This window comes from Myotis brandtii, unplaced genomic scaffold (assembly GCF_000412655.1).
Source record: "Myotis brandtii unplaced genomic scaffold, ASM41265v1 scaffold29, whole genome shotgun sequence".
Classification (NCBI taxonomy): domain Eukaryota; kingdom Metazoa; phylum Chordata; class Mammalia; order Chiroptera; family Vespertilionidae; genus Myotis; species Myotis brandtii.
In genome coordinates this window covers 634,988-644,508 of record NW_005361075.1, presented here as the reverse complement: position 1 = coordinate 644,508, position 9,521 = coordinate 634,988, and positions in this window count along the sequence as shown.

Below are 9,521 nucleotides of genomic sequence, written 5' to 3'. Positions count from 1 at the left end.
GTGGCTCAGCCGCTGGTCCCTGAGCACCCCGGGCCTGGAGGACGCCCCGGGACTTTGTGGGAGACCTCGAAGAACAGCCCGAGTCTGAGGCGCTGCGGGGCTACGGGAACCAGGCCTTTTCCTAAGTGCCTTCCCTCCGCTGGGCGCGCGGTGTCCCCACTGCGGCGGCCCGCCCTCCCGCCGCGCCTCTCACCCCCAGCGTCTCTGCCCGGAGGCTCCTGAAAGCCGGCTCTACCCCAAGGAGCCTGGGAAGGGAGCCACGGAACTGGGCTTGGATGAGACCAAGCCCAGCGTGACCAGCTGGTTGTTTGTGAGTGTTTTCTCCTCCCTGAGTCGGAGCCACTTCCCGGGTGCGTGGAGACCAGCCTCCACTTTACCAGTTTCCCTGACCCAGAGCAGAGAACTTCTTTCAAAGGCAGGTCTGTGTGGATGGAGCTCACCGCCGGCAGGGAAAAGATGTTCCATAAAATGCACGCGATATAAATATATCGAAACCTTCTAAAATGCATAGATATCTATATTACATATACATTCTGGGCATGGGAAATATATTTCTCTAGAAAATATACATACAGAGGCACTTCTAGCTATTGTATGGAAAAGCAATCTCCTGGAAAAAAGATTACATAAAGCATGCATATCCACCACATGTAAAATTCATTTACATATATAAATAGCACACTTCCATATGTTCTACAAAGGGAATGTACAGTCCTGCATCTATTTAGCTACACAGTGCATCTAAAATCAGTGCATAGAAAATACATCCAGATAGTAATATATCCACATAAAACTGCATTAAAATACATACATCATATTATTATATATACACAAAGTGCCTATCTACCCAGTGTATGAAAAAATATATTCTGTAGATTATGTTTGCATACATGGTGTGTACCAAATACAGTTGAAAAACATTCTTTGGGTTCACATATCGTATTTATAATACACATTTCTCAGGCAATCTTTAAAACAGTAGTGGGAGGAAGATTGGGCATTGGCAATAACAAACTCCATTGGCTAGCCTCTTTTCTGTACTTTATTTCTATTATTTCTGTCTTTAAAAAACCCTTCGATATCTACATGCATTATTTATATAAGTGGTCTCCTATCTCTGACTCCCTGTTGCATCTCTTGTCTGAAGTCAGGGTCTATATTTAGAGAGCTAAGTCCTGTTTGCAGCAGGGTCTGACTGCATAATCACTGGTGTATGGAATTAGCATTATGTAATTAGGTTATCCCCTGTGCCTCAGGACGTGTTCTTCTGGACCTAATATAAATATATTACAAAGTTACTCTGGGCTGGCAGGTAGGGAAGGGGGAAGAGAAAATGCAGCAACCAGAGAAGTGTGTCACAGGCCGGTTGAGCTAACAGGCAGGTTCCAGGTATGTGCTGAGCACTGGAGAGCTCCTGAAAATGAAGAGTTACTTAAATGTAAATGTTTTAATTCTTTTAATCTAAGTCTAGGGAATAGCATGAAGCAAACACTGGACCTCTTCTTCTATGCCCTTCTCACATACCTTACTCCCTCCCAGCTACCCGGGGTCTGGTTCTGGCCTATCCAGCTCCTCAGCTTCGGTGCCCACCCTTTACCTTGGTGGAGTCTACACAGACAGCAGGGAAATTATATCCCATAATCCCAGCTTTTTTTCAACAAAACCTACTCCCAATGCTTTTTGAGAGGCAGTAGTAACTTAAAGCATTTCCTGGCACTGAGCTAACTCTGTTTTGGCCCCCTAAAAATTAGTCCCATGTGGGTCTTTCTTTAGCAGCTAAAGATCCAGGACTGCATGACACATGCCTATGGAAAATTCTTTGAGAGGCAGTGCGCTCACACCCAGCAGAGATATTGTTTATGAGTCGATGGGTTCTGTGTAGATGCGGCCATATTTTACTGTCCAAAGGAATCAATTAATTAGTGCCTTGCCAGTCCGCCCCCCCACCCCCACCCCACCGGATGCTGCTTGGCTGAGCGCGAGCGGCTGAGATAGATGTGCTCGGCCAGCTTGCTGGTCTTGTTAACAAGCCTCGTCATAAAGATGAAGATGATAAGGACAGCGGGGAAGCCCTGGTGGCCTGGAGAGGGTGGGGGTGGGGGCTTGCAGAACCTAGCCCAGCAGTCTGTAGGACAGCACTGACCCATGTCGCTGCTCTGTGCCCGTGCCCCATTCTCCCCTTCTGGGGCGTTCATGCTGTGGCTTGGATAATTCTCACTCCCCTCTCCTTCCCTGAATTTTCCCTTTTCTTCATCAAGCCCTCAATTTTTAAAAAGTCCTTTAAAAAATACATAAACCTCTGTCTACGAGCGCCTCTCTTGCCCTCGGCCGCTCTGCCGCGTTTGTTCAGGGATCTGACGCGGCGTTTCCTTCCTCTGCAATTCTCCCCGTGGTTCGTGGCTCATCTCCGGCTGGTCTGGTGCTCTCTTCCCTCCTGTGGCTCTCTCTCTGGCTTCACGGTTGCTTTTTCTACCAAGTTGGTGCTGACTCAGGACCCAAGGAGCTTATAAAAAAATAATACAAATACCCCCTGGTTATCTCACTGCAGAGTGAACACCCCTACATAAGCCAAACCCAGTGGGGGGATACCTTGGATGTAATTGCTGGTTTGGGTTGCAGCACTTAATTATGTTTATTCTCACCAATGTGCATACTTAACAGAGAGATATTGATATTAAAGGGCAAGGGGGAATTAATTTTACTTTTATAGTCATGTATTAAAAGCAGAAGATGATCTGAGTCTCCTTTAAAGGGGCCAATATAAGGAGGAGGGAGAGAAAAAGAAAAGGAGGGGGAAGGGAGAAATATGACTGAAGGCGAACAAAGATCTTTGCCTGAAGAAACAATGTAATACTAGACAGAACTATAAAGTCTGGGAATGTAAGAACCAGGACTCTCCCAGCTTCCCCCATTTGGAATTCTGTCCCCGGCACTTCCTGCTGAAATCCCAACCCTGACTACACAGCAGCATTCAAAGAAGAATTCATGCAATTATCCGGATAATTGTAGGGGGAGAGAGGGAAAGCATTTCTCTTTTATTGTCTGATCCTCTCTGGTGTTTTTGCAGAAGAGGGGGGTGTATGGGATATAGAGTAAAAGGAAGTGGTAGGATCTCTCAATATCACCCTATCCTATCCCCTACAAGATGGCTACTCCTAAACCAAGGAGGTCTTAGGTAGGAGCTTACAGGCCTCAGTAAAACAGTTTCATTTTTGAGGAATTTGCTTGGTTTTACTTTTTTCTGCATAGACCTGTCTCATCTACTATTGTAATTACCACAAGTAAGCATATAATAGACAATTATAGGGGTGTCCATAATATCATTTATTTTATAGCCTCACAAGACATGATTAGAGTTAATGTCGGTGGCTCTATTGGAGCCTGGGAGACAGCAAGGAGTGAGGTAGAATGGCACCTCTAGTCTTTCTTGTTCCTATTTTTATGTATGTGTGAATCTCCAGAAATCCCTAATTCTCTAATTCTCATCCCCAGATGTCTTAAGAGAAATCTTTAGGATTTTAGGGGCTAAGAACTCAGAGAAGGGCAAACAACAATTTGGTATTTAAATCTCCTCTTTAGTCTCAGGAGCAGTGATCTCTGCTTTCCCCAACCCCCCACAATCAAGGCCTTTGCTCTCTGCTTGGTTCAAGACCTCTAGGGCCACAGAGACTTTGCAGGTGAGGCCAGCGGGAGGAAAAGAGGGTCTTACCAAAAAGAAGTTCATTGTCATCTCCGACTGGGCACTGGGCCCAGAGTGAAGCCACTTTGACCCCAAATTGGCCTTCTTTCCTGAACCCTCCTCCCTAAGGACATGTGGGGGGGGGGGGGGGACAGAAGCCAGGCTATAGCTGTGGAGATCATTTGGGGTGGGGATGGGAAAAGAATTTTAAAAAATATGTATTTTGTTTCTGGGATTCAAAAGACCAGAACAGAAAACTGTGGGAGAGAGAGGAAGAAGAGATTACAGTAAAGAGCTAGGCAAGAGAGAATCAAGAAAAACCATGAAACCACGAGGGAAATGAATGACCGAAAGAAAGGGATTGAGAAGGTGTGGGAAAGAAGCAAGGAAATAAAAAGGAAAAGGTAGGGGGGGGGGAGGAAGAAAATGATAGAAGGGAAAAAAAGGAGGGGGACGAAAAAAAGGAAAGAAAAGAGAGATATGAAAGAGAAAGGAAGGAGGGAGGCAGAGCCAGGGTCCGCCTGGGCTCTCGCTCTGCCTGGCTGCCTGCAGGAGTCTGGGTGGGCGGGGGGCTCTGAGACAAAGTGAAGGTCAAGTTAGCATCGTACCTTATATGGAAGGTGACGGTCCTCCATTTCAGTCTTTCTTTCTGCCAAGATCTTGTAAACACTGAATTCTTTGGGGTCTTAAGAAAGGGGACCCCCCTCCTTCCTTTATTGGGGGTGAGCTCCGCTGGCTAGCTCACAGAGAAGTCTACTAATGAAGACTGCGGGGAAACTTTTCTCTCCCTTTCTCTCTCTGGCTCCCCTCCTGCCAGCTGGGGCCTCCTCCTTCCCTCCCTCCTTTCTCCACCCAGACGCCTCTTTTCTCTCCACTTCTCTCTGTCCACCGGGTCTCTCGCCTCTGTCTGCGACTCAGGGCTCCGTCTCTCTCCACACCCCCCTCTCCCCTACTGCAGACTTCTCAATCCGTTCCATTCCACCACGCAGCGGAGCAGGACATTAGAATTGGAGAGAAAAGTAGCCGTCACAAAGAAAAGTTCATTTACAGCTTACATTTCTATTACGGGTTCCTTCCGAAAACAAGGCGGTGCGCTCGGTAAGGAGAAGTAAGGCAGCGCGGGGGCGGGATTGGGGGATGATGAGGCAGGAGACTTGGATTAATTGATTTCTCAGAACCAGAGGCTGAAAGAAAGCGCGAGACGCAGGAAAGCGAGAGAAAGGCGTTTTAATCCTGTAACTAGCAAAGGAGGCTGCCACCGTGGGCTCCAGAGCGGTGCCCGGGCTCTGAACCCGCTCCGCCTAGGCAGTGGGTGCGGAGCAAAATAGTGTATTAGATGTGTGTTGGTTTGAGAGGTGGGGGAGAGGCAGGGATGGAGGGAGACAGGGAGAGACAGTACAGCGACGCTGCAGCTGGCCCGCCTGAGGGAAAGCGAGCTCCCGAGAGGCGAGAGGCGGCCGCGCCTGGGCTGCGGGCAGCGGGCAGGCTCCACCTAAGGCGCTGGGAGCAAGGAGCCTGAAGTGGAGCCCTTGATCCTTCCCCTCCAGGGGGTACTAGGGGTGAGGCCGAGATAGAGGCGGAGAGAGGAAGAGTGTGAATGTGGCGTGGGGTGTCCTTTTTCCTGGACCTCACAGCTTGTTTTCACCGCTCCACGCCCCAGGAGCCCCTTTCAAGTCTAACCATTGCTTTTTAAATGGGGATTTTAATGGCAAGAAGGGAAGGATGCTCAGAAGCAATGGTGGGGGCTTCTGGTTGAATCCGATGCCCCACAAACCCCTAATTGTTGTTGCCTCCACCCTTCTCAACTGGAAGCCAGCCTCTGGGATCCGTCCCCTCCCTTGTACCTATTTAGTTGAGGGCGCCTAAGGGACCCGACTGGGGCCTAAGGCCCAGGTTAGGAAAAGCCAGGAGCCGTGAGGGTGGTCAGTGGAGCCCGCTCACCCCATGTTCTGATAATGAAAAACATAGGGGAGGATTTGATGATTTCTGCTGGTGTTAAGGACCCTCGCTTTCAAACACAGCATCTGACCCTGAGATCTAAGGTGATAATTGTCTCTCCCACAAACATTAATCCAGGCAAAGGTCCTACTGCAGGGCTCAAGGGGCTGAGGGGGTGGCCAGGGCACGGACATTTGCTGCCAGGAAGGGAGCAGGCGGCCCTCCTGGGTGTTATCTGAGTTCTGTAGAGAGTATTTTAAAAGGTCGAAATGGACTGGGCAGGCCCTTTCTGAGGTGGCCCTCGGCTCAAGGAAGGAGAGCTCCCGGAAACAAGGGCATTTAGGAGCTGGGACATTGCCCTATCGTGTGGGGAAAGACTGAGACAACCAGACCTCATGCTGCAAAATGTGTTTCATATCAGAATGTGTTTCCTCTCCGTGATGGAAAATGGTAGCGGCTTGGGAGACTTTGGGACTTGCAGGGAGTGGGGCAGGGACAGACACGCTGGTGGAGGCGGAGGCTGGGGTCTGATTGAGGGAGGGTGGAGGAATCGGAGGGAACAACGTTGGAAAGGTATCACCCCAGCCCATTTCCTCAGAGAGGCAAACACACACAAGGGGCCCCAATATTGAAAAACACCAGATGATCTGTTTCTAAGGGACATAAACAGGCCAAGCAGATGCAGGTTAATAAAACCCGCAAAAGCCCAGACAGGAACACTTAAAATGCCCTAGAAACAAAACACACCGTGACAAATCCTCATCCAACACACAAGTACATGCTCCGGAATGTTCCCAGGCACAAAGAGGCCTTCCCCATGTCGGGTCTCCACCCGTGGACACTCAGGTGTGCCTGCCCAGCACGCACAAAGCACAAAGCTGTGCGCACTCCTAGACCCACCAGAGAAACCCTTGGTGGGAGGAATGAGCACTCAGCTGCACACACACCCCACAGAGCCAGGCCCGTGTCTCCTGAGCCTCAATAATGCACGATCCATACCCAGAGATAAAAGTCTAGACAATAGATGGCTGTTTATGACAACGAGGCTTTCCAAGATTGGGGCCAGCGATAAATCTCTGGCGAATCTTCCTGTAACTCAACTTCTGGCCCTAGTGCCCAGAGACCGCAGAGAGGAAAGCAGCAAAATGGGGAAGACTTTTCAATCATGAGCAGAAGGCGACTTCCGCACTGGGGCTAGGGGGTGCAGGCGGCCACACTGGCCCCAGGTGGCGTGTCCACACTGTAGAAGCTTTTGAATCAAACTTCAGAAAACAGGGGAGTTAGGCTCCCGGGCTCAGGAAATAGGGTGAAATGTGCAGGCAGATGGGAGGGCCTGGAGGCTGGGACAGACCCACAAACCATTCTGGCTGCAGGCAAAGGGTCTTTTTTATTGGTGACTGAATCTCCTTGCTATGTGTCACCTGAATTCTTTCTCTCTCCTTTTCCTTTTTGGATTGATGGGCTGTTCCCTTTTGCATTTTCGACCCAGGCATCTGATTACAAGTAAAGAGCCACTGGGTTGATCTCATAAAAATGCCGAGAGCTCACTTTGATCTGGAGAACTGGGTCCGAGCCTAAGTAGGCGCTAAAGTCCCGGAATGGTGTCCCGTCCAACCAGGCCTCCGCTCCACCGCTCCACCTGGAGCCCTGAGCGCTGCTCCAGTGGCCCAGCAGGGCCATCCTGCACAGAAGAAAAAGCATTTTCTGTGCTGCTGCAACTGGGTTGGGAAAACCAAGATCCAAAGGTAGTTGCTCCATTTCCAGCCTGCTTTTAAGACATTTCCTTCATTTCAGAGCATTTGGTGAGGGGGCCAGTGAAACTAGCTCGTAAAATGGGACTTTTATGGGGAGAAATGGGGTCGCATTGCTAGCCTCCTGGGACAATCCCTCCGCTGAGAAAGGTGGGTGGGGCTTCAGGGGCAGAGGAGCTGCCCTTCTCCCTCCCCTGATCCTGTCCAGGGGCCAGCGCAGCAGCATCCATCTGTTTAGGTGGTCTGACTTGGGCTTTGGGCTTGGGGTAATGGCCAGGGCTGAGGAGAGGTGGGGGCCAAGAACCGGCAGTCCTATCCCCTTCTAGTTCCCTAGAGGGGGGTGGGAGGTGTCCCCAGTGCAGAATAAACCGCTGGCCTGAAAATCCCCAAGCATACTAAAAGGATTATTAAACAGCCAGTATTGCTCTAAAAAAGAGAAATATGTGCAAAAAGATGCAAGCCGATTTCTAATGAGGGTGCATCCTTGGCAACCCAGCTTCTGAATCGCTGAGAGTGTCCATGTGCTTATTGTTTATCTCTTTATTGATTCTACCCGGCGGGGACCAAATCTATAATTCAAGCCCACCAGAGCTCTACCAGGCCCTGGTTTTCCTCCCAGTTCAAGGTCGGTGGGGTGGTCCCCTTTCCCTTCCACAACCCATTCTAGAGGCCAGACAGCAGGAGGAGGTGGTCAAGCTGCAAGGCAGCCTGGGCTGTAGGGAGGATGCTGCCCTGGGGTCTCCCCGGCTGGAATGTGGGAGATGCTGCCCCCTTCTGAAGCTGTCTCTGGTGTCCATGTGTGGAAAAGAAGCGTGCTGGAGTTCGTAGCCCTGGCCAGTGGCCAGAGTACCTAGGCAGCTGCCCAGACCGCAGCTGCCTGCGAGCGGGCAGGCAGGCAGTGCTTACTGAGGCCATCAAGAGCCCTGGGGTGGGCAGGATGACCCTGCGGAGGAGGAGGAGGATTTCATGTGAAAGCTGGAACCCCAGGATGGTGGAGGGGCCACAGGCACCTTGAGACCAGAAAGAAAAAGCCACCTCCACTCCAGGCAGTGGGGCTTACTAGGTTCTTGGGAACAGATTTGGGGCCACGGATGGGTCTCATGTTGTGGGAGGTCTGATGCCCTGGGGTGCAGCCTGGGGCAGGCAGCTCAGTCTATGTTTAGGAGCGGTCTAGACCTAGGGCCAGGCAGGTAAGTCGAGGTCCATAGCCCATATCATGGGCATTTTTGCCAATCAATTCTTTGCTGATCTCAGTGGCAAGGGCCTTTTCTCCTTGACCTCAGCACCAACCTCCAGTTGCTGGGGTTTTTTTTTTAAGTTGTTGAAAATTTAAGTCAGACCAAAACTCGAAAAAAGAAAAAAAAAAAAGGAACTTGATGCCTTACTTTTAGGAGGAAGAATATTATTTTCAGAAGCCTCTGTTGGGAGGCCCTAGAGTTTCCTGGACATCAACTCCTTGGACATTCTTTTCTGTCTTTCTTTTTTGTTTCAAGGAAATAGAGCTGCCAGCAGCAACTTGCAGCTGCCTGGCTCACTTTTATGGTGGCCCTGGAATAAACTTTGGTGGTCAAATTCAAGTGCTCAGGCCCACAGCTGTCTCCTCACAGGAAGCGCACCCCCTCCCCACTGTCGGCCCTGGTGGTGCAGAATTTGCCTTGGGGGCTTGGGCCCCACGTTGCCCTGGAGGCCAGGATGGGGAAGAAAGCAGGACCCTGGGAGAAAGTGGAAATCCAAAGCTGAGACTCTGAACCCTCATCCACATCTCTGCAAGGAATAGTGGTATCTCTCACCAACCTCTTGCTGGTTCCTATCACTGTTTGGGGAACATTTTGCCTTCTATAAACTCAGGTTTAATGAGGTCACTATGAACCCCATAAAAGCCATAGTCCATAGTTCCCCATCATTATAATTAAAAACGCTGGCCCCAGCTCACCCTATAAAAGGGGATAGAAAAAGGAGGAAAAGCAACAGATTTTTCTTTTTGCAGCCCCTTACCGATAGAGAAGTCACCTATAAAAGGGGGTAAAAAAGAAAAAAGGAGGAAAAACAACAGATTTTTCTTTTTGGAGCCCCTTAGCAATGAAGCAGTCCAACACTTCTGCAAAGCCCCAATCTACTTCCTCTTTGCCCGCAGTTAAGATCTAGTCAGGACA